The sequence below is a fragment of the Thamnophis elegans genome, chromosome 17, assembly GCF_009769535.1.
Source record: "Thamnophis elegans isolate rThaEle1 chromosome 17, rThaEle1.pri, whole genome shotgun sequence".
In the NCBI taxonomy this organism is placed as follows: Eukaryota; Metazoa; Chordata; class Lepidosauria; order Squamata; family Colubridae; genus Thamnophis; species Thamnophis elegans.
The window spans coordinates 16,866,454-16,889,090 of record NC_045557.1 but is presented as its reverse complement, the minus strand read 5'-3'; the positions used below and the strand labels follow the sequence as shown (position 1 = coordinate 16,889,090).

At 48.7% G+C, this 22,637-nt stretch overlaps 1 protein-coding gene across 1 annotated transcript in view; it reads right to left on the bottom strand.

The window, feature by feature from the left end:
• VANGL2 (VANGL planar cell polarity protein 2) overlaps window positions 1-19,087 on the bottom strand; it is a 47,147-nt gene extending 28,060 nt beyond the window's left edge. Inside the window, exons 1-2 of the mRNA XM_032234171.1 lie at window positions 18,990-19,087; window positions 4,184-4,370 (exon numbers count right to left, since the gene is read on the bottom strand). The gene's annotated coding sequence lies outside the window, so the exon portion shown is untranslated. The remainder of the gene's footprint in view (window positions 1-4,183; window positions 4,371-18,989) is intronic.
• Between the last annotated feature and the right edge of the window lie 3,550 nt (window positions 19,088-22,637).

The window sequence follows — 22,637 nt, the reverse complement described above, 5'->3', positions numbered from 1 at the left end:
AGACTTGTGGACTTCAATTCCCAGAATTCCCCAGCCAACTAGGCCTTCCAATGAAACGTTTTGTGTCTTTAGGCCAGGGGTCTCCAAACTTGGCAACTTTAAGACTTGTGGACTTCAACTCCCAGAATTCCTCAGCTGGCGCATGCGCCAGCTGAGGAATTCTGGGAGTTGAAGTCCACAAGTCTTAAAGTTGCAGAGATTGAGAATATAATACAGGATAATAGGGTTGGGGGGGACCTTGAAGGTCTTCTAGTCCAACCCCAATTCAAGCAGACGACCATTCTGGACATTGAACCTGCCAACACAGGCGATCCTCGACTTATGCCCAAAAGTTCCTTTCGGTAAGCGAGACATTTGCTAAGTACGCTTTTGCTTTATTTTACGACCTTTCTCGCCAGCTGTTAAAACGAATCGCCGCCGTTGTTTAAAATTGTTCAGTGACTCGTCCCCGTCGACTTTGCTTGTCAGAAGCTCGCAAAAGGGGGGATTAGATGACGGCCGCGGTCATAAATACGAGTCGGTTGCTCAAGTGTCCAAATTCTGGCCACGTGACCAGTGGGGGGAGGCGTGCTGAAGCCACAGGGCAAAAAAAATGCAGCCTTTTCTTCAATGCAAGAGGGTGTTTAGTTCTCCCACCCACCCCCAAATTCAGAGAAGGTGAAAAAGGAGAGAGATGAAGGAAGGAAGGAAGGAAGGAAGGAAGGAAGGAAGGAAGGAAGGAAGGAAGGAAGGAAGGAAGGAAGGAAGGACGAGAGAGAGAGAGAGAAGCAAGATAGACAAGAGAAAGAAACGAACAGGATAAAAAGGGAGAGAGAGAGAAAGAGAGAGAGGACAGACAACCAGAGAGAGAGAGAGAGGTGACGGACGGAAGGAAGGAAGGAAGGAAGGAAGGAAGGAAGGAAGGAAGGAAGGACAGGCAGACAAGAGAGAGAGAGGAGCAAGATAGACAAGAGAAAGAAACAAACAGGATAAACAGGGAGAAAGAGAGAGAGGACAGACAACCAGAGAGAGAGAGAGAGAGATGATGGATGGATGGATGGATGGATGGAAGGAAGGACAGACGAGAGAGAGAGAGAAACAAGATAGACAAGAGAAAGAAACAAACAGGATAAACAGGGAGAGAGAGAGAGAGAGAGGACAGACAACCAGAGAGAGAGAGGTGACGGACGGACGGAAGGAAGGAAGGAAGGAAGGAAGGACAGGCAGACAAGAGAGAGAGAGAGGAGCAAGATAGACAAGAGAAAGAAACGAACAGGATAAACAGGGAGAAAGAGAGAAAGAGAGAGAGGACAGACAACCAGAGAGAGAGAGAGATGACGGACGGACGGAAGGAAGGACAGACGAGAGAGAGAGAGAGAGAGAGAAGCAAGATAGACAAGAGAAAGAAACGAACAGGATAAACAGGGAGAGAGAGAGAGAGAGATGAAGGAAAGAAGGAAGGAAGGAGGAAAAGAGGGGGAGGTGGCTGCAAATTAGGCTCATATCACGTTGATAAACTCTCTGCTGCCCCCCTCCCCAAAATGCCAGAGACCGCTGCCTGCACAAAAGGAGAGAGGGAGGGAGAGAGGGGCCAACCTTTTGTGCAAAACCCCTGGGGAGTTTTGCACATTTATCACGGCCAGGGGGGCGGGGGGGGGGGAACAAAGCCGGCCTGAGAACGGCTGCACACCCGGTTACCAAGGCGATGGCCAGCAGGCCTGGGAGCTTGCAGTTCAGCATCCAAAGAAGCCAGATGAAATTTGGGGAGGGGGAGGAGGAAGAGATGGGGAAGGGGTGCCAAAAGAAGGGGACGCTGGCCCCATCGGTCCCCGCCCTCCGGAGTTTTGTTTGGTGGGTTTCTGGGGAAACAAAGGCAGCCGGGATAACTGGGGGCAAACATTTGTGAGAAGGGCTGGGGGTTTTTTGAATAGAAGAGGGTGGGAAGGAGGCCCTGGGCTTATTCAGGCTGGCCTTTGGGTGAGGAGAAACACAGAGGGCCACCTCTGTCAGCCCTCAGCCCTGGGCAGCCCCCCACCCCAGCTGGGGAGGGACGCTTTGCAAGGTGCCCATTGGGAGCAGCCGAAATAAAACCTTTGCACAGCCCAAGGGGTTGAAGGCTCCACTCTTTCCCAGCAGCTCCAGGAGAGGCAGGGAAGCAGCCCCCATTCAGTGGGGAGGAGCTGGGTGCACCCGCTAGAGGAGGCAGCCACCAAGAGCCCCCCCCGCCCCCTCCCAAATGTGGGGGTCCAGCTTCCTGACCCTGAATCTCTCAGTCAAGTTGTGGATGGCTCACAAGGGGATTAAAGTGGGGAGGGGGGGCGTGTTACTGGGGCTCTCAAATTCTGCTCTCTCAGATTCCCCAGTCTTCGGAAGGCACGTGCAAGCAATGTATTTATTTATGAAATTCATTTATCGGCCAATCACACTCCAAAAAGACTCTGGGCAGCATAAAATTTGAGAAAGACTAGAGACCAGATAGATAAGAGTAGAGAGAGCAGACTAGACAGACAGAGAGAGGGAGACAGACAGACAGAAGACAGACAACCAGAGAGAGAGAGAGAGAGAGAGAGAGGAAGGAAGGAAGGAAGGAAGGAAGGAAGGAAGGAAGGAAGGAAGGCAGGCAGGCGAACAGAAGGAAGGAAGGAAAAGAGAGGGAAGGAAGGAAGAAAGGAAGGAAGGAAGGAAGGAAGGTCAGACAAGGGAGAGAGAGAAGCAAGATAGAGATAGACAAGAGAAAGAAACGAACAGGATAAACAGAGTGGGGGAGAGAGGGAGAGAGAAGACAGACAACCAGAGGGAGAGAGAGATGAAGGATGGAAGGAAGGACAAACAGACAAAAGAGAGAGAAAAAAAAACAAGATAGACAAGAGAAAGAAAGAAACAGAATAAACAGGGGAGAGAGAGACAGAGACAAAGACAGATAGATAAGAGAAAGCAGATTTGACAGACAGACAGATAGATGAGAGACAGAGAGAGGGAGGGAGGGAGGCAGAAAAAACTGATTAGACACAGATAAAAAGAAAGACAGACAGACCAAAGAGAGGTACAAGATGGATGGATGGATGGACGAACAGACAAGACAGACAGACAGGCAAGAGAGAGAGAGAAAAGCAAGATAGTTAGAGAGACAAGAGAAAGAAAGAAACAGAAGAGAGAGAGGGAGAGAGAGGGAGAATTGCATGGGTCTTCTGAAGGCTGGGCAATCTGGGAACAGAACCTGACATTGGGAGCCACCCTCCCAAATGCCCGATCTAGACCCTGACCCACACAGAGGTGGGCTCAAAGGCTGCTTCGACCTACCGCGGCCTCCCACCTTCCTGTGCTATCAACACACGGCCTGCGTGTGATCGGGACTGCTATTTAAAACCCCAAGCCCCATAAATGTATTTCTGATGCTCTACAGCTGCGTTTCTCACCCATGGCGACTTTTAAGATGTACGGACCCCCACTTCCACAACTCCCCAGCCTTCTGGGAGCGGAAGCCTGTCGGAGTTTGCAGCACACACATCCGGAAATTCAGCAGGATTCAAAACCTCTTTATATACATAATAAGACATAAGGCATATATACAATCCCCATGCTGGTTCTCTCAACGGGGTAGCAAATATAAGCAAACACAGGCAGAGAAAACTTTCAGTTTAGAGCTCAGCACAGACTCAGAGCCATAGAGCTAAGCCACGCCCAGGCTCCTAGCTGTCTCCAGCAAATGCCCTTTCCGTTTGGCTTGACTTAGTTGCTATGCCTATTGCAAGTCCCTGAACTCTCTCACACATCGACAAAGCCCACGCAGCTTAAAGTTGCCAAGGTTTTCCTCACCTCTGGACTTTATGAAGACTTAAAAAAGAACAATTCACCCATTATTAGCCACTATACCCTCTATTCACACAGCTAAAAGTTTTGGATTCAAGACAACGGCTGAGATAAAACCACCATTCTTGATCGAAACTCCATCCCTGATTAAAAACAGCTTCAACTAAGTCTCAGGAATCACAAACAGCAAAACACACACAACTGCACTGACCAGCTTTCACAACTTAAAACAAGACACGTCCAAAAGAGTTTATAGTTCCGCCTGAACCCCCCCAAAGCGAATTCTTCTCTCAAGACAAGAACAGGTTCAAAATAAAGTGGTAAACAAACACACACACATCCCATTGAAGGTCCATCTTCCAGGCCAGCCCTCCCCAAGGGAAGCGACACTCACCGACCCAAAGGGCACTGAAGGACCGTCTCTTGCTCGCCCACTCAGGCCCACCAAGAGCTGTGCATAGCCGGGCCGCTGAAGACCTCAGCCGCTGGGCCAGATGCTGCCTCCGGTCCTGGTTAGCGTGGCAAGTCCTGGATCTCAGCATCTACAAGGGCCACCAGGTACTCCAAAGTCCAGAAATGAGCTGCAGAAAGAACCAAGGTCAAGTATGAGATCATACAAGTAGGGTTGACAGGTTGTTATGATCCTTTATTTTAGCTATGGACCATACAAAGCAGGAATGGGGTGTGGCACCCCAAAAGCACCTCGAATGGTTGGGGAAAGCAAAGGAGAAGGCAGCTTTTGAAGGACCTTTTATTATCCTACAAGGAAGGATGTGAAGGGACAATTAGCCAGTGGAACAGTTCGCCTTCAGACATTGTGGGCCCTCCATCACTGGAGGTTTTTAAGAAGGGTCTACAACAGTATTTCTCAACCTTGGCCACTTGAAGATGTCTGGACTTCAACTCCCAGAATTCCCCAGCCAGCGAATGCTGGCTGGGGAATTCTGGGAGTTGAGGTCCGGACATCTTCAAGTGGCCAAGGTTGAGAAACACTGGGTTAAGGGAACCACACGGCTGTTAAATGGACCTGGGAGTTGAAGTCCAGGCATCTTCAAGTGGCCAAGGTTGAGAAACACTGGTCTAGAACAATCACTTGTCTGAAATATTATAGGTTCTCCTGCTTGGGCAGGGGGCTGGACTAGAAGACCTCCAAGGTCCCTTCCAGCTCTATTCTGGTTCGGCATATTTCGACCATTTGGTAAAGGTGCCCAGAATCAAAGTGTGGGAGGGGGCACTTCAAGGGTGGCTCCAGCATTTCAGGATATTGAAAGCTCTGCAGAATTGGACACTTGTGAGTCCAACCAACGGAGGAGATAGAAAACAAAGGGGGATAAAGATGGAGGAGGTTGCATATCCTAGCAAGAAAAGAATTAACATTACATCACGTTTTGATGGGTTGAGAAATCAAAAAGGGAAAAAGGAGGATCTCAACAGCACCCAAGACTTATATCCCACTTCACAGTGCTTGACAGCCCTCTCTAAGCGGTTGACAGAGTCAGCGTCTTTTCCCCCCCAACAATCTGGGTCCACATTTAAGCAACCTCGGAAGGGCGGAAAGCTGAGTCAACCTGGAGCTGGTAAGGCTCGAACTGCTGGCAGTGGGCAGAGTTTAGCCTGCAATCCTGCATTCTAACCACAGGAAGGAAGGGAGGGAGGAAAGAAGGAAAAGAGAGGGAGGGAGGGCGGAGGGGAGGAAGGAAAAGAGACAGAGGGAGGGAGAAGGAAGGATGAAGGAAGGAAGGAAAAGAGAGGGAGGGAGGAAAAGAGATGGTGGGAGGAAGGGAGGGAAAGAGGAAAAGAGAGGGAGGAAGGAAAAGAGATGGTGGGAGGGAGGGAGGGAAAGAAGGAAGGAAAAGAGAGGGAGGGAGGAAGGAAAAGAGATGGTAGGGAGGGAAAGAAAGGAAGGAAAAGGGAGGAAGGGAGGAAAAGAGAGGGAGGAAGGAAGGAAAGGAGATGGTGGGAGGGAGGGAGGGAGGGAGGGAAAGAGAGGGGGGAGGGATGGCACAGACATATACTGCTTCACAGGACTTTTAAGCAGTTTACAAAGTCAGCATAAGTGCCCCCCCCCCCAACCATCTGGCTCCTCATTTTATCAATAAATGATAAAGCAGGTATTTGAATCTGAAGTCCAGAATTCGGGTTGATAAGAGTTTTGGGTTCTAGAGGACATTATGGAAATTCTGCACTAGCACCATTCAAATTCAGCCATGAAAATTCTCGGGGGGGGGGGGGGGGGGGACATTCAGGAAGCACCGCCATTAATTTCACCCAACGGCGGTGAAATTGACAGGTGGTGAAATTGACAGAAGATGTTGAGCTTCTGTCACCAATCAAGCTTAAAGTCACCAAGATTGAGGGATCAGGGAGATGGGGATGGGGGGTCTCAGAGGCTTCCGGCAAGGAACCCTGCAGCCCCCACCATAATATACAACCCTTCACACACATTCAAACCCAAGAGCAGGGGTCTCCAACCTTGAAGGACTTCAACTCCCAGAATTCCCCAGCTGACAGGGGAATTCTGGGAGTTGAAGTCTTAAAGCAGTTGTTTCTCAACCTTGGCGACTTTTAAGTCCTGTGGACTTCAACTCCCAGAATCCCCCAGCCAGCATAGCTGGCTGGGGGATTCTGGGAGTTGAAGTCCACAGGACTTAAAGTCGCCAAGGTTGAGAAATACTGTCTTAAAGTCTTCAGGGTTGGAGGCCCTTGGCCCAAAGACTCAAAACTTTTCAGTGGGAAGGAACGATGGGCAGAATCATCCTCCAACGTCAAGTCTAAAATCTCCACGTTGGCAGTTTTAGTGGTTAAGCTTCAGTTAAAAGTTTTTCCCCACCCTGGTAGCCTGGATGTTTGGATGGGCAACACTTAATCTGACCACAGAATTTAGGAAAAAGACCTTGGAACAAATGATGGAATGTTAAGCTGGTGAAATACAGGCAACTCTTCAAATTTTAACCCCTCGTTTTAACAGTCATTCGAAGATACAACAGCACTCAAGAATGGCCCTCGCATTTATGGCCATCAGTTTCCCCATGGATTTGGACACTTGTCACCCAGCCTCCCGGGATGATGGATTCACTGTTTGCAAACTTCCCAGCCAGCTTCCTGCAAGTGGAGTCAATTGGGGGGGGGGGGGCAGGCACAAGGGACCCACTTATATGCAGTGATTCACGTAACAACTACGGCAAAACATAGTTTTAAAATCGTGCACCACTCTGCTAACTGCCTTGTTTAGCAACAGAAATTCTGAACTGTGGTTGTAAGTTGAGGATGGAGAGGTGAAGGAAGGAAGGATGGAGAGGTGAAGGAAGGAAGGAAGGAAGGAAAAGAGTGGCAGAGGGGAGGGAGGGAAATAGAAGGAAGGAAGGAAGGAAAGGCAGGTGGGCAGTCAAACAGAAGGAAGGAAGTAAAAGAGAGGGAAGGAAGGAAGGAAGGGAGGGAGGGAGGGAGGGAGGGAGGAAGGAAAAGAGTGGCAGAGGGGAGGGAGGGAAAGAGAGGGAAGGAAGGAAGGAAGGAAGGAAGGAAGGAAGGAAAGGCAGGTGGGCAGTCAAACAGAAGGAAGGAAGGAAGGAAGGAAGGAAGGAAGGAAGGAAGGAAGGAAGGAAAAGAGTGGCAGAGGGGAGGGAGGGAAAGAGAGGGAAGGAAGGAAGGAAGGAAGGAAGGAAGGAAGGAAGGAAAGGCAGGTGGGCAGTCAAACGGAAGGAAGGAAGGAAGGAAGGAAGGAAGGAAGGAAGGAAAAGAGTGGCAGAGGGGAGGGAGGGAAAGAGAGGGAAGGAAGGAAGGAAGGAAGGAAGGAAAGGCAGGTGGGCAGTCAAACAGAAGGAAGGAAGGAAGGAAGGAAGGAAAAGAGTGGCAGAGGGGAGGGAGGGAAAGAGAGGGAAGGAAGGAAGGAAGGAAAAGAGTGGCAGAGGGGAGGGGAGGGAGGGAAAGAGAGGGAAGGAAGGAGGGAGGGAAGGGTCAACGTTGAGCTGGTCAGAATTGAGCTGCTGGCAGATTGACCTGCAATGCTGCATTCCAACCACTGGGAGGGAGGGAGGGTGGAAGGAAGGAAGGAAGGCAGCACCTGGGTAGGAGAAGAGAGGAAAAACAGGAAGGGACCCATGGCAAAGGAGGTCAGAATATCAGCCCTGTCTCACTTAAGAACCACCCTGCTTAGCAACAGTCATTCTGGCCCCAATTGTGGACGCAGGTCAGAGACTGGCCTTCCTCAACCTCATCTGGCAGTTTCCCAAAGAGCAAACATCCACGTTGCTCTCAGCTACCAGGCCCAATTCTGGGGGCACCGTCTCCCAAAAGGCTCGGAGCAACTGCCAGGGGTTCAGCCCAGCACAAGGAAGGCTAATTGGCAGGTAGACCAAACCTCTAATGAGAGGTTGGAGGACTCGGCTGGCTGGGATTTGGGTCCTTTGAAGGAGGCAAGAAAGGGACACAATTGCATCTCCCAACTGCAATTCCCGGGAGGGAACTGAGCAAAATGTCTCGGCTGGCTTCCTTTGGCGTCTGCCTCCCAGCCCCCCCTCCCAAGCCCCACCCACCCACCCCCAGGTCCCTTCAAAGTCCAGGACTGTCAAAATCAAGGAGCATCTGGATCTTCTCACAGCCCCTGTTGGCCATTACGAAGGCTCCTCTTAGGCGACCCTGGAGGTAACTCAAACAGCTGGAATGTATATTTCCCAACTTTACGAGTCCGCAAACTTTATGGGGTCTCCGCAGCCATCCGATCCCTCTCCTTCCTCCCCCTCCCCAGACCCAAAGCTTCAATTCCCCCCCCCACCTTTTTTCAGAGCCCTCCAAGGAGGGTTAAATCTTGAGCTTTAATCACCTGCCCAGACTGAAGAGGGTTCAAGACATTGGAAAGCCTTTTTAAACTTCTTATCCACTTAATGCAGATCATCCCTTCAGCCGGGGGAAGCTGGAGAAAAAGGGGGTGGTGTTAAGTCATTGCGGACCACGAACACAAGACCCAGGAGGACCAACAGGGTCACCAGGCTTCAAAGGGATCAGGGCTTTCTAGATCTATTTGCAAGTCGATCTAGAATGAGAGGTTGATGTCTTCCAGAGCTTCACATTTTCCTTTCTCACCTAATTCTGCAATGCAAACCAGGATGGGATGCACAAATCCTCACCTTAGTTGGGTCTAATCTCTGCACTGAGCCATATTTGATGCCACTTCGTTAAATAAGCCATCTTAGGTTGATTCCACCCAACATAGCGGGTGGGAGTCCGGTACCCAATAACCATGTTCGCCTAGCAGCTACGTTTGCATAAGATGCTAAACTTGGGTTAGTTTTAATTTGGTCAGGTTTTCTGGCCCAATAACTGTGAGAATAGCAGAGTTTTCAGTGCCGTTCTGATTAGTAAACACTAATTGCACTGAATTAATAGGGCCGTATCACCACTATCCTTCTATTACCTTCTCCTATTGGCAACTTATGATTTATCGCTTTGTCCTTTGTATGTACGGAGGGAATTTACGCACCAGAGACAAATTCCTTGTGTGTCCATTAGCACTTGGTCAATGAAGAATTCTTCTGTATTGAAATGAACGATTACAAGTTGAAAACGACCCATAAATTCTTGAGGTTCAACAAGCGAAGTCTCTGGCCATCAATGATCAAAAGAGACAAATCTGTGCTGGGTTTTCTCCGCTTTGGAAATCACCTGTAAGTCTTCAATGGGACCTGCAAAGCCTTTAGAATGGTGTTTCTCAACCTTGGCAACTTGAAGATGTCCAGACTTCAACTCCCAGAATTCCCCAGCCAGCATTCGCTGGCTGGGGAATTCTGGGAGTTGAAGTCCGGACATCTTCAAGTTGCCAAGGTTGAGAAACACAGTTCTAGATGCTCCATCTCCCAAACAGGTGGAGGACTTCTGCCAATCTACTCTGTGTGCAGAGCTTTTATCCATTAAGTCCTATTAATAAAGACATTCTGGTTAAACAAACAATACACAACTTGTGTACAGGCCTTTGTTGAACCAACATCCACCATCTTTGTCAGGGAAAGTAGGCAGGATTTCTAGCAAGCGAGGAGGTGATGATGGCACCTCTTTTCAGAGGTGGGTCTTCAACCAAAAGGTGCATCAATCCTACAGATCATCCTGGAGATATTTCGGCCTGTCTTTCTTTCCAAAACAGCTTTAACTCGCGGATATTGGGGGAACCATCTTGACCAAGCTGGTTTTTTCCAGCTCATGCCACCACCTTAAGATCAAGGAGTCAACTCAACCATTTCCAAATGCAAAATGTGTTTTGGCTTCAAACCTTCTGTGGTCAATTTATTCAGGAATTCGGGATTGCTGTCGTGTTAAGTTTCAACTTATGTACAGATTACCTTGACATTCTCCAGTAAAATATTTCTGGCACAATCCAGAATCTACTCTTCCCCCAAAGGATGAAGACCATCCAGATTCTGAAGCTGGAAGGCAACCTCAAGTTAGATGCTCACACAGTCTGCTTTATGGTGGGAAGGAGGACTTCTTCTGTTGAAGTGAATAGACTTCTCCAGGTATAACATTTCTCGGTCGATCCAGAAGGTTCTCCATTGGCTCATCTGTCCTACCGCTACCAGGTCACCCAACGTTCTTCGGCAAACTCAAGTTGGAATCAATATGCTTTCTGCAGAAGGCTTTCCTCCTTGATGTTCTTCCATAGACATCCCGGTGCTGATGGACACTGAGATTAAGACCATGCAAAGCTGCTCCACAGATCTTCTGCTGACGTTGTTTGAGACCTCCTGGAGTATTGCATAGTTGGGTGACCATCTATGGAATTGGAAGTTGGAAGACTAACAATGGTGACCATGGATGAATGGAGGCCGACTTTGGCAACGAGAACTGTAAACCTTTTTCCAAATCCTGCAGAAAACTCTTTGAATTGGGACGTAATTCATTTCCACAAACTTGAATCGGAGGCTCCAATTGTGGTAATCAAATATAGGTTTTTAATATGGAAGGTTCCCTCAAACATATAACTAACTGCCACCTCCCTGACAACTGGTTCAATGATTTACCCCCTCAAGAGCATCGGACAGCCCATATTTGGCGACTATCAGCACACCATTTTCCATAAAGATTAACAAAAAAGCATTATTGTTTAGCCAAAAATCCCTTTATCCATTAATCGTGTTCAGATGAAGCTCTAATTACATGTCACAGTCAGCAAGATTATGGATCACCATAATTAAGCCTCGCCATAATTAAAATCCCTCCAGCCAAGGGCAGTCCACCATTTTCCAGAGCACATCTGTTCCCATCTGGAAAAGCGTTTCGCCGTAGGAAGTTTTTCTTGAAGTCAACATCAACATCTGCTTCCTCGTAATTCCCGCCCGTTCTTCTTCTGAACGATTCTGCCCTCTCTCTCACAGGTAGTTCTCGATGTGCGACCATAATTGAACGCAAAACTTCTGTCACTAAGTGAGACATTTGTTAAGCGGGTTTTGTCCCATTTTACAACTTCGTCACAGCTGTTAGGGCAGTGTTTCTCAACCTTGGCAACTTGAAGATGTCTGGACTTCAAGTCCCAGAATTCCCCAGCCAGCATTCACAGTGTTTCTCAACCTTGGCAACTTGAAGATGTCTGGACTTCAAGTCCCAGATTCCCCAGCCAGCATTCGCTGGCTGGGGAATTCTGGGACTTCAAGTCCAGACATCTTCAAGTTGCCAAGGTTGAGAAACACTGTTAGGGGAATCACTCCCTGTTAATAACACAGCTGTGGAGTGATTCTGGCTTCCCCACTGACTTTGGCTTGTCAGAAGGTCGCAAAAGGGGAATCACAAGACCGCAGGATACATCAACCGTCGTAAGTACATGTCAGTTGCCAAGCATCTGAATTCTGATCACATGACCACAGGGATGCTGCAAGGACCCTAAGTCTGAAAAACCAGCCGTAAGTCACTTTTTTTGGGTACCATTGTAACTTTGGTCGCTAAACAAATCGTTATAGGTCGAGGACCACCTGTATTTGAAGGCAGCGAACCTGAGCCACATTTATTTTCTTCTGAAGAGTAAACAAGGGCAAATTTGTTCCTTCCAGATCCTGGGTCATCTTAGCTGCCCTCCTTTGGACCTGCACCACTCTGTAAATTCCTGAAATTCCTAAAAATGCATTGTCCAGAACTGGACACAAGTGTCTAAGTGGACTCTTGACCCAAGCAGAGCTTATGCCAGCAAAAATCATAATGAACGTGGCGTTAGCTACAACTGAAACAGTTACCCTAAGAAAGCTGGCTCAAAATACACAGAAAACCATCTTCTCCAGCATGGCTCCTGCAGATGAGGGACTACAACTCCCAGAATGCCCTTTATCGAGGCTGAGGATCCTGGGAACAGTAGTCTCATCTCATCTAGAAGGCCCCAGGTTAAGGGTCCTGTCAAGGCAATGGCTGGGGATTGGACCAGAAGACCTCCATACTTCCAGCCCCATGGTTCTTTGATCTTGGACAAGAGGTTGGACTAGAAGACCTCCAGGGTCCCCTCCAGCCCTGTGTTTCTATGGTCTCAGGCAGGGGGTTGGACTAGAAGACCTCCACGGTACCTTCCAGCTCTGTGTTTCTATGATCTCGGGCAGGTAGTTGGACTAGAACAGTGGTTCCCAAACTTGGCAACTTTAAGACTTGTGGACTTCAACTCCCAGAATTCTGGGAGTTGAAGTCCACAAGTCTTAAAGTTGCCAAGTTTGGGAACCACTGGACTAGAAGATCTCCAAGGTCCCTTCCAGCCTTGTGATTCTATCATCTCGGGCAAGGGGTTAAACTAGAAGACCTCCAAAGTCCCTTCCAGCTCTGTGCTTCTATGATCTCGGGCAGGGGGTTGGACTAGAAGACCTGCACTGTCCCTTCCAGCCTTGTGATTCTATGATCTTGGGCAGGACCAGAAGATCTCCAAGGTCCCTTCCAGCTCTGTGTTTCTATGATCTTGGGCAGGACGTTGGACTAGAACACTGTTTCTCAACCTTGGCGACTTTAAGTCCCATGGACTTCAACTCCCAGAATCCCCCAGCCAACAGAGCTGGCTGGGGGAATTCTGGGAGTTGAAGTCCACGGGACTTAAAGTCGCCAAGGTTGAGAAACACTGGACTAGAAGACCTCCACTGTCCCTTCCAGCCCTGTAATTTTATGATCTTGGGCAAGGGGTTAGACTAGAAGACCTCCAGGGTCCCTTCCAGCCCTGTGATTCTACGATCTTGGGCAGGGGGATGGACCAGAAGACCTCCAAAGTCCCTTCCAGCTCTGTGCTTCTATGATCTTGGGCAAGGACCAGACCTCCAGGGTCCCTTCCAGCACTTAGAGAGGGGGGTGGACTAGAAGACCTCCAGGGTCCCTTCCAGCCCCGTGATTCTGAGGCTTCTTAGATCCGCATTTATTATTGCAGGGGAAGGGAGGGGCCCAGGGGTTGGGCAAGGGAGATGAAACGCCAGCCTGTCTGCGGGGAGCAGCCCAGAGGGAGGGGTTGACGGTGCAATCAAAGCTCCTTCTATGGGACACCTGGGAGCATCTGCCAAGTCAGGGCTGCCTCCTCCAACTGGGAGGGAAGGTTTGTTGGGGGGGGCAGCATCCCCACCCCCACCCCAGGTGCCCAAGGAGAACAACCCCCCCACCCAATAGCAATATAGCAATAGCAGATTTTTATATACCGCTTCATAGGGCTTTCAGCCCTCTCTAAGCGGTTTACAGAGTCAGCATATTGCCCCCAACAACAATCCGGGTCCTCATTTTACCCACCTCGGAAGGATGGAAGGCTGAGTCAACCCTGAGCCGGTGAGATTTGAACCGCTGAACTGCTGATCTAGCAGTCAGCCTGCAGTGCTGCATTTAACCACTGCGCCACCTTGGCACCCACCCACCCGGCCGTCACTGGACTCCCATCTGTGAACACCCATCATCCCCAACTGGCAGAGCCAAGACTGCTCCGACAGCATCCGGGAGGCTGACATAGGCTGAGCCAGTCCTTGACTTATGACTGGTGGCTGGTCCAAAGTTACAACAGAACCCCCCCTCCCCCCCAAAAAAAAAAGGGACTGGCAATCTGGTTTGGAAGCTCTGCGGCCTCATTTACAACCATCACAATTCTCAACTCTAATTATGGTCATAACTCGAAGACTACTTGTCATTCAGGCCGTAAAGCGACCCTCCAATGAACCTGGATTCCTGGTGACTTTTCAAGGATACGTCCGGGGCGTTTTCTTGGTAGGCTCAATACCAGCACACAGGCAGTCCTCCATGTACGACCGTTCCTTTAGCCACCGTTATGACAGCACTGGAAAAAGTGAGTCGCAACAAGTCCTCACACTTCCGACTGTGACCCCATGGTCACATCTGGGCACCTGGCAAGCAGCTGACATCTACAGCTGACACTTGTGAGCTTCGCAGCGAGGAGCAAAACCCCTGGGGAACATCAGCAGAGAAGGTCACACGTTGTGGTCACGTGATGTCTCACTTAGCAACGGATTTTCCAATCCCAATTGTGCTTGTAAGTCGAGGACTAACTGTATTCCTCCACTGTCTGTCTGTCCTTCTTTCTTTTTCTTCCTCTCGCTTTTTTTCTTTCTTTTTTCTTTGTGTCTTTCTCTTTTTCTTTCTTCCTTTCTCGCTCTTTCTTTTCTCTTTTCTTTCTCTCGCTTTTTCTCTTTCTCTCATTTTCTTTGTCTCTCGCTTTTTCTTTCTCCCTCTCTTTCTCACTTTCTTTTCTCTTTTCTTTCTTTCTGTCTTTTTCTTTTTTCTCTCTCTTGCTTTTTCTTTCTTTTTTGTGTCTTTCTCTCTTTTTCCTTTCTCACTCTTTTTCTCTTTTCTTTCTCTTTTTTCTTTCTCTCGCTTTTTCTTTTTCTTTCTTGTGTCTTTCTCTCTTTTTCTTCCTTTCTCGCTCTTTTTCTCTTTTCTTTCTTTCTTTTCTCTTTTCTTTCTCCCGCTTTTTCTCTTTCTCTCTCTCATTTTCTTTGTCTCTCGCTTTTTCTTTCTTCGTCTCTTTCTCACTTTCCTTTTTCTTTCTTTTCTATCTTTTTTCTTTCTTTGTTTTTTCTTTCTTTGCTTTCTTTTTCTTTCTCTTCTTTCTTTCTTTCTTTCCTTCCTTTCTTCCTTGTTTCTGCCTTTTCTGACACACCCACACCCTTAAAATTACAACCAAAAGCATGCAGAAATGCCTTCCCTTTCTAGAACCTTCTTTGACTTAATGGGTGAAACTGAGGATGACTTTCCTGTCAGCTACGGCTCACCTCCTTCTTCCTGCCAGGGTAAGAATTCACGTCTGCACCCTCCAACCTGGGTTGCCTTGCAGATCGGGGTTCTCCGTGCTGGGTTTTTAAACCCCGGTCTGAGTTTTTCTAACCTTTTCTCTGGGTTTCTAAGTCGCCTATTTTAAAACTTCACAAAAATCTCCGTTTTTCTATACAGGTAATCCTCGGCTTACAGCCATTTGTTCAAAGTCACGACGACACTTGAAAAAAAGTGGCTTGCCACTGTCCATGCACTACGACCATCCCAGCAACCTCACGGCCGTGTGAACGAAATTCGGCCGCTTGGCAACTGGCATGAACTGATGACAGTTGCAGCGTCCCTGGAATTAGGAGGTCTCCATTGGCAGCCTTTCTGACAAGCAAAGTCAGTGGGGGCGAGCCAGATTCACTTAACGACCACGTGGGTCACTTAAACCACCGTGGCAAAAAAGGCCCAGCTCACTTAACAACAGAAGCACTAAAGCCGCAGAACTTCCCTCCCTAATAGTGACCAAGAATTATCTATACAAGTGTTTCTCAACCTTGGCCACTTGAAGATGTCTGGACTTCAACTCCCAGAATTCCCCAGCCAGCGAATGCTGGGAGTTGAAGTCCAGACATCTTCAAGTAGCCAAGGTTGAGAAACACTGTCCTAGACACTGAATTGTTTATACAGGAATGCTGGCTGGGGAATTCTGGGAGTTGAAGTCCAGACATCTTCAAGTAGCCAAGGTTGAGAAACACTGATCTATACATTATATCGTCGGTGCACATCACATCCCTGCTTGGGCAGGGAGGGGGTTGGACTAGATGACCTACCAGGTCCCTTCCAACTCTGTCAATCTGTTTAAAAATGGTCAATAAATAGGTAAAAATAACTCAGTTTAAAACCAATTTGCTGCTTTGTTTTTTAAGAAATCCCGCTGGCAACCTCGCTCCAGGCAAGTTCGAAGGATTGAGGGGGGGAGAAGGCTGGAAAATTGGGGTGACATCCCCCCCCAAAGGGAGGCCCACCCTGCCATCCTGCTTTCCTTTCTCCCTCTTGCAAAGCTACGCCCCAATTCCTGGCCCCTTGCACCCCCAAACCCATTTGCCTTATTGCCTTCTAAGCAATAAGAAACACCAATGCTTCTAAGTCTCATCCTGCACCCCAATATTCTTGCCCAAGGGGAGGCCAGCCTGATGCCGGCAACTTCCCGCAGCTCCCAAATGGGGCTTTCCCGGCTTCTCCCTCCCCCACGCACAACATTTAGCCTTTTTTTTTCCAGCAATGAAAAAAGCCAGTTAAATGCTTTTTAAAGCATGAGAAATCCTCTATCCAGCTCTCCCTCCCAGGCTGGCCCTGAGGCAGGAGGGAGTTTGCAGCAAAACAATAAAAAAGGGAAAATAATTTTCTATTTGCGGTTCATTTCCAGCAGAAACGGCGGTAATGAATCTCCCAAAAACAGGCGGAAGCCGAAATGCGGAGGATCTCAGCTCAAGCTCTGCTGCGTGGAAACTAGCCGACGACGGTTTATTCAACAGGCCGGGTTAAACCGGCTGCTTGTCGGGGAGGCCTGGCTGGGAAGAGCCGGCAGGGTTTCCCCTCCGCGCCTGGAACAGGACGCACAGCCGAGTCACAAAATGGACTCTGCAAATGTTTCCACTTAAATAAAAATTCAGCCCTTTGCAATTCCAGCAACACGTTGCCATTCACCCAACAGAGTGTTTCTCAACCTTGGCGACTTGAAGTCCCGTGGACTTCAACTCCCAGAATTCCCCCCAGCCAGCTGGGGGGAGCTGGCTGGGGGGATTCTGGGAGTTGAAGTCCACGGGACTTCAAGTCGCCAAGGTTGAGAAACACTGACCCAAAAGCTGTAATCTGCCCCAACCGGAGGGAGGGAGGAAAGAGGCTGGGGCACCCCAGAAGAGCCAATCACCCCAGAAATGGGGGGCTCCTGTCCCCTGCCTTGTGGCCCAGGCCAGATTCCAGCTTTCAAACAACCGTCCTCACCACCCCAGGAACAAAACAACAGCAGGTTTGGCTAAGCAGATGGGATTTGATGCCCACCCCGCTCCCTTGCGGTTATTATCTGCAGCCCCTCCCCTCTCTCTCTCTCCTGTGAGCCCCCCCCACACACCCAGGTCCCATTGCAATTGCTCTAACTAAGGAGCCGCCGGCAGACCTCTGAAGACCCTCCAACCAGGGAGAAAAAGACCCCACCCCAAAAGGCCTCACACACACCCTGCTAGAAAGATGGAGTGGTTACACCTCCCCTTGCAAGCTTCACGCCCAGAGCCATCCACCTTGCCAAGCCAAAGGGGGGGGGGTTCTCACGCAAGCCAGAGGACCCCTGCACCCTCTCCCCATTTTTGCAGGGGTGTGTGTGTGCAAAAGAGCCAAACACACACACACATACACACACACAGAAGAAAGGCAGGGGGGGATCTTGGCCCAGAAATTTAAAAAGGTCTCCCATTCACAGCCAAGACACAAGTTCATCCCCTCAAATAGGCCTGATAAGGAGGGGAGGGGTCAGGTTTACACCCCCCCCCCAATATACTGAACCACAGGTCACAATCTGGATGGTGTAATATGTTGGTCCTGGGCTCCCCTCAAAGGTCTGCATCCCACCCCCCCAAGTTCTCACACACCCCCACCCTTCTCTCCAGGGTGAGCAGGGCAGAAAGCAGAGGGGAGGAGAAAGTGGGGGGCACAGGCCCAGAATCAGGGCTCTTCTGCCCCCACAATTCCCCAACCAGTTCAGACGGGAAGGGGGGGGTTCCCCAGCTCACTCCAAGGGACCCACAAATCTGCCCCCACCTCCCTCCCAGGTCCTGCCTGTACTTGGGGTCCCCACCGGCCGCTGCTCCCCAGGATCACCCCCTCTGAAAAAAACAAAGATGCAGAACAGCTGGAAGGTAGGCCACCCAGCGATTCCCAGGGCCTGGTGGGAAGGAAGGAAGGGGCCAGGCGTGCATTGCACCAGGTTGGTGAGACTCTGGCTTGGCACGATGCCAGTCAAGGGGGGGTGGGGGTGTTAGCCAGGTTGTTCCTGGGGGGGGGGGGGTTAAAGCAAATCCTGGCTTGTTGTCCCGGGAGAGTGTGGAAGAGCCCCCGCAGGAGGGAGGAGGAGCCACCGGTCTCTGGAAGCCAACAAGGGCTTCCCTGGCATCACCCCGAGTGGCTGCTAACCCGGGACACACTCAGGTTGCCTTGCAGGCCGTTCACACGTGCAAAGCCCCCAGACCCAGCCCTTCCAAGCCCGTGCCAGGCCCCGCGCAGCACACACACACCCTCGCTGCTTTGCAACCTGGCCCTGATGCCCAAGGGGCAAAGGGACCCCAAGAGGGCGAGACCCCTCCCCTATTTCAGAGGCCAGTCCAGGGAAGGGCTCCCCCGGGCGGAGAGCGGGGCGCCGAGGCCCGGGGGTCTCCCCTGGGCAGGGCAGAGCCAGGCAGGGCGCCTCCCCCGCGTGGGTCTTGCCCCTCGGAGCAGCACCCGAGACCTCCGACGGCCTGCTCTCCCGTTCAGGACGACCCTCCGACCGCCCCTCCCTCCTCACGGTGGCTCCTTTGCAATGCCCGGCGGCCCCGACGTTGCAACCACGCCTTCCCCGACCCCCCCCCCAACGATCCCCCCCTCCAGCCCCGCTGCAACCCTTGCAAGGAGCCCCGAACAAAAGGCGCCCGGTCCGGATTACCCTGGGTTCCCACGCCGCCGCCGCCGCCGCCTCCTCCTCCTCCTCCTCCGGCTTTTGTCCCTGCCCGGCCCGCGCCCCAGCCACGGAATCCCCGCGCTTCTCCCTCTCCGGGCGGCTCCTTCCGCTTTCCGTGCAATTGCAAAAAGGAAGCTGGGGTGGGACGGGGGGGGGGGCTCGGGATCCGATCCAGAGGTTGGGAAAAGGGGCCGGGCTGGTCCTCGCCTTGGAAAAGGGCCGAATCCGTTGCAAAAAGCCGTCTCCCCCCGCCCCCTTCGCGCTTTCCCCTCTCCGCGTGAACGGGGAGGATTCGAACCTGCGGACTCGGCGCGGCTGTTCCCAGGGCTCCGCTCGCCTCCCTCCGGCGCTTCCATTGTCTCCGCCGCGAAGTTCCCAGCGGCCGCTCTTCCCTCGGCCGCTCCCGCCCCCTCCTCCTTCCCTCCCGCTCCTCCTCCCCCTCCCCCCTCCTCCTCCTGGCAGCCGGTTGGTTTTATGGTTCCTTCCTTCAGGAAAGCGGAGTGGGCGGGCGGGAAAAAACCATAACTTCGTTGGACAATGCAAGGGCCCGTCTCTTTTTCAGGATTTGACAAAAAAAGACACCGAAGGAAATAAATCAATATATAATCAATAATAATAAGTAATAAATATATATCAATAAATAAGGCATAATAGTAAGGCATCCTTTCTCACCTCTACAAAGTTTTTTTTAATCCTAACTCTATCCTAATCTCTATGACAAGCCAACTTCAGAGGAATACTATGATGGTTTGTCACATCTACCAAAACAAGAATGGGCTTCCCTACCCACCACCCCAAGGGTCCCAAATAACCCCCCCCTCTTGAACTGATCCTGGTCAGGATAGATAGATAGATAGATAGATAGAGAGAGAGAGAGAGAGAGAGAGAGAGAACGATTGATAGATAGATAAATAGGTATGATAGATAGATAGATGATTGTTAGAGATAGACAGACGATTATAGATAATTGTAGATGATTTATAAATGATAGATAATGATTGATAGATAAATGGTTGATAGATGTAAGATAGATAGATGTAAGATAGATAGATAGATAGATAGATAGATAGATAGATAGATAGATAGATAGAAAGATAGAAAGATAGATAGATAAGAGATAGAGATGATAGATAGAGGGAGAGATGATAGAGATATATATATATATATATATATAAAGCATGATTGATAGACAGATAAATAGATATAATAGATAGATAATAGATAGATAGATAGATAGATAGATAGATAGATAGATAGATAGATGATAGATAGATGATAGATAGATAGATAGATGATAGAGATGATAGAGATAGATAGATAGATAGATAGATAGATAGATAGATAGATAGATAGATAGATGATAGATAGATAGATGATAGATAGATAGATAGATAGATAGATGATATAGATGATAGATAGAGAGAGAAAGAGAGAGAGATGATATAGATGATAGATAGATGGTTAGATAGCTGATACATAGATGGTAGATAGATTGATAGCTGATAGATAAGAGCTGATAGATATAGATAGATAGATATGTAGATGACAGATAGAAAGAGAGATTAGATAGTTGATAGATAGATGATAGATAGATAGATAGATAGAAAGATAGATAGATAAGAGATAGAGATGATAGATAGAGGGAGAGATGATATATATATATATATATATATATATATATATATATATATATATATATAAAGCATGATTGATAGACAGATAAATAGATATAATAGATAGATGATAGATAGATAGATAGATAGATAGATGATAGATAGATGATAGATAGATAGATAGATAGATAGATAGATAGATAGATGATAGAGATGATAGAGATAGATAGATGATAGATAGATAGATAGATGATAGATAGATAGATAGATAGATAGATAGATAGATAGATAGATGATAGATAGATAGATAGATAGATAGATGATAGATAGATAGATAGATAGATGATATAGATGATAGATAGAGAGAGAAAGAGAGAGAGAGATGATATAGATGATAGATAGATAGATGATTAGATAGCTGATACATAGATGGTAGATAGATTGATAGCTGATAGATAAGAGCTGATAGATAGATATAGATAGATAGATATGTAGATGACAGATAGAAAGAGAGATTAGATAGTTGATAGATAGATGATAGATAGATAGATAGATAGATAGATAGATAGATAGATAGATAGATAGATAGATTTATTTATCCTCCTGCACAATTACAGACAGTCCTCAGTTTATAAACCATTCATTTAGTCACCGTTCAAAGTTTCAATGGCATCGAAAAAAGTTATGTGACAATTTTTCACACCCGCATTCTTTGCTGCATCCCCCTGATCAGAATTCAGAAGCTTGGCAACTGGCATGAACTTATGACGGTTGCAGTGTCCCAGGGTCAGGCGATCCCGTTTTTGTGACTTCCTAACAAGCCCAAGTCAAAGGGGAAGCCAAATTCACTTAACAACCATGTGGCTAATTTAACAACTGCAGTGATTTGCTTAACAACTGCGGCAAGAAAGGTCTTAAAAGGGAGCAAAATTCACTTGACCACTGCCTCACTTAGCAAAAGAAATTTTGGAATGACCTGTGGTTGTAAATAGGGCAGTGTTTCTCAACCTGGGTGACTTTAAGTCCTGTGGACTTCAACTCCCAGAATCCCCCAGCCAGCTGCGGATTCTGGGAGTTGAAGTCCACAGGACTTAAAGTCGCCAAGGTTGAGAAACACTGAAATAGGGAGTTATCTGTATAGGTTCTCCTGCTTGAGCAGGGGGGGTTGACTAGAAGACCTCTGAGGTCCCTTCCAACTCTGTTATTCTGAACTGTTCTGCAAATCCTGCTGACGGGGGGGGGGGGGGGGGGCTTTGAGTGGGCTTCACTATGTTTCACAATAGCCAGAAATCTGGTTACGGAGGGGTGAGGAAAGAGGAAATATTAACCGATTAACAAGGGTTGGAAGGGACCTTGTAGGTCATCTAGTCCAACCCCCAATAATAGTAGGGTTTGCGACCCAAATTTTCTCCAACCGGAGAAAAGATCGACTAATTGATCTTCTCGAGGCTTAATCAGACGTTTTGATCTCTTAATCCTGGGATGGGATCACAGGGGGTGGTTCCTTGTGATGCATTTTTCCCCCAAAACTACCACTTCGAGGTTAACAGGCTGCACTGGAGACCTTAAGCTCCCCTCTCCCCATTGTGCGAGGTTGTGACTGAGGTTGGCCGACAATGGAATTGTTTGTTCGGTTCATTGTCACACTGGTGCCTTTTAAGACATGTGGACTTCAACTCCCAGAATTCCCCAGCCAGCTTTTCCCCAGCCCACCCATCTTAAAGTCACCAGGTTGAGTAACAATGCATTAGTGCAGTCTTTCTCAACCTTGGCGACTTTAAGTCCTGTGGACTTCGACTCCCAGAATTCCTGGCTGGGGGATTCTGGGAGTCGAAGTCCACAGGACTTAAAAGTCGCCAAGGTTGAGAAACATTGCATTAGTGGGTGAAGATTTAGGAAGGAAACAGAACACCCTAACAAAGGGGGGCCCAAACTTGACCACTTTTAAGACTTGTGGACTTCAACTCCCAGAATTCCTGGCTGGGGGATTCTGGGAGTCGAAGTCCACAGGACTTAAAAGTCACCAAGGTTGAGAAACATTGCATTAGTGGGTGAAGATTTAGGAAGCAAACAGAACACCCTAACAAAGGGGGGCCCAAACTTGACCACTTTTAAGACTTGTGGACTTCAACTCCCAGAATTCCCCAGCCAGCATAGCTGGCTGGGGAATTCTGGGAGTTGAAGTCCACAAGTCTTAGTGGTCGAGTTTGAAGTCCTCTGCCTTAACGTAATAGCAGCATCACAGCATCATAGCAATATCCAGTAAGTGAAATCTAACAAGGACACAACCGCTTCCTATCCTTGGTGCGGTGAAACCAATTAAGAATCTAAAG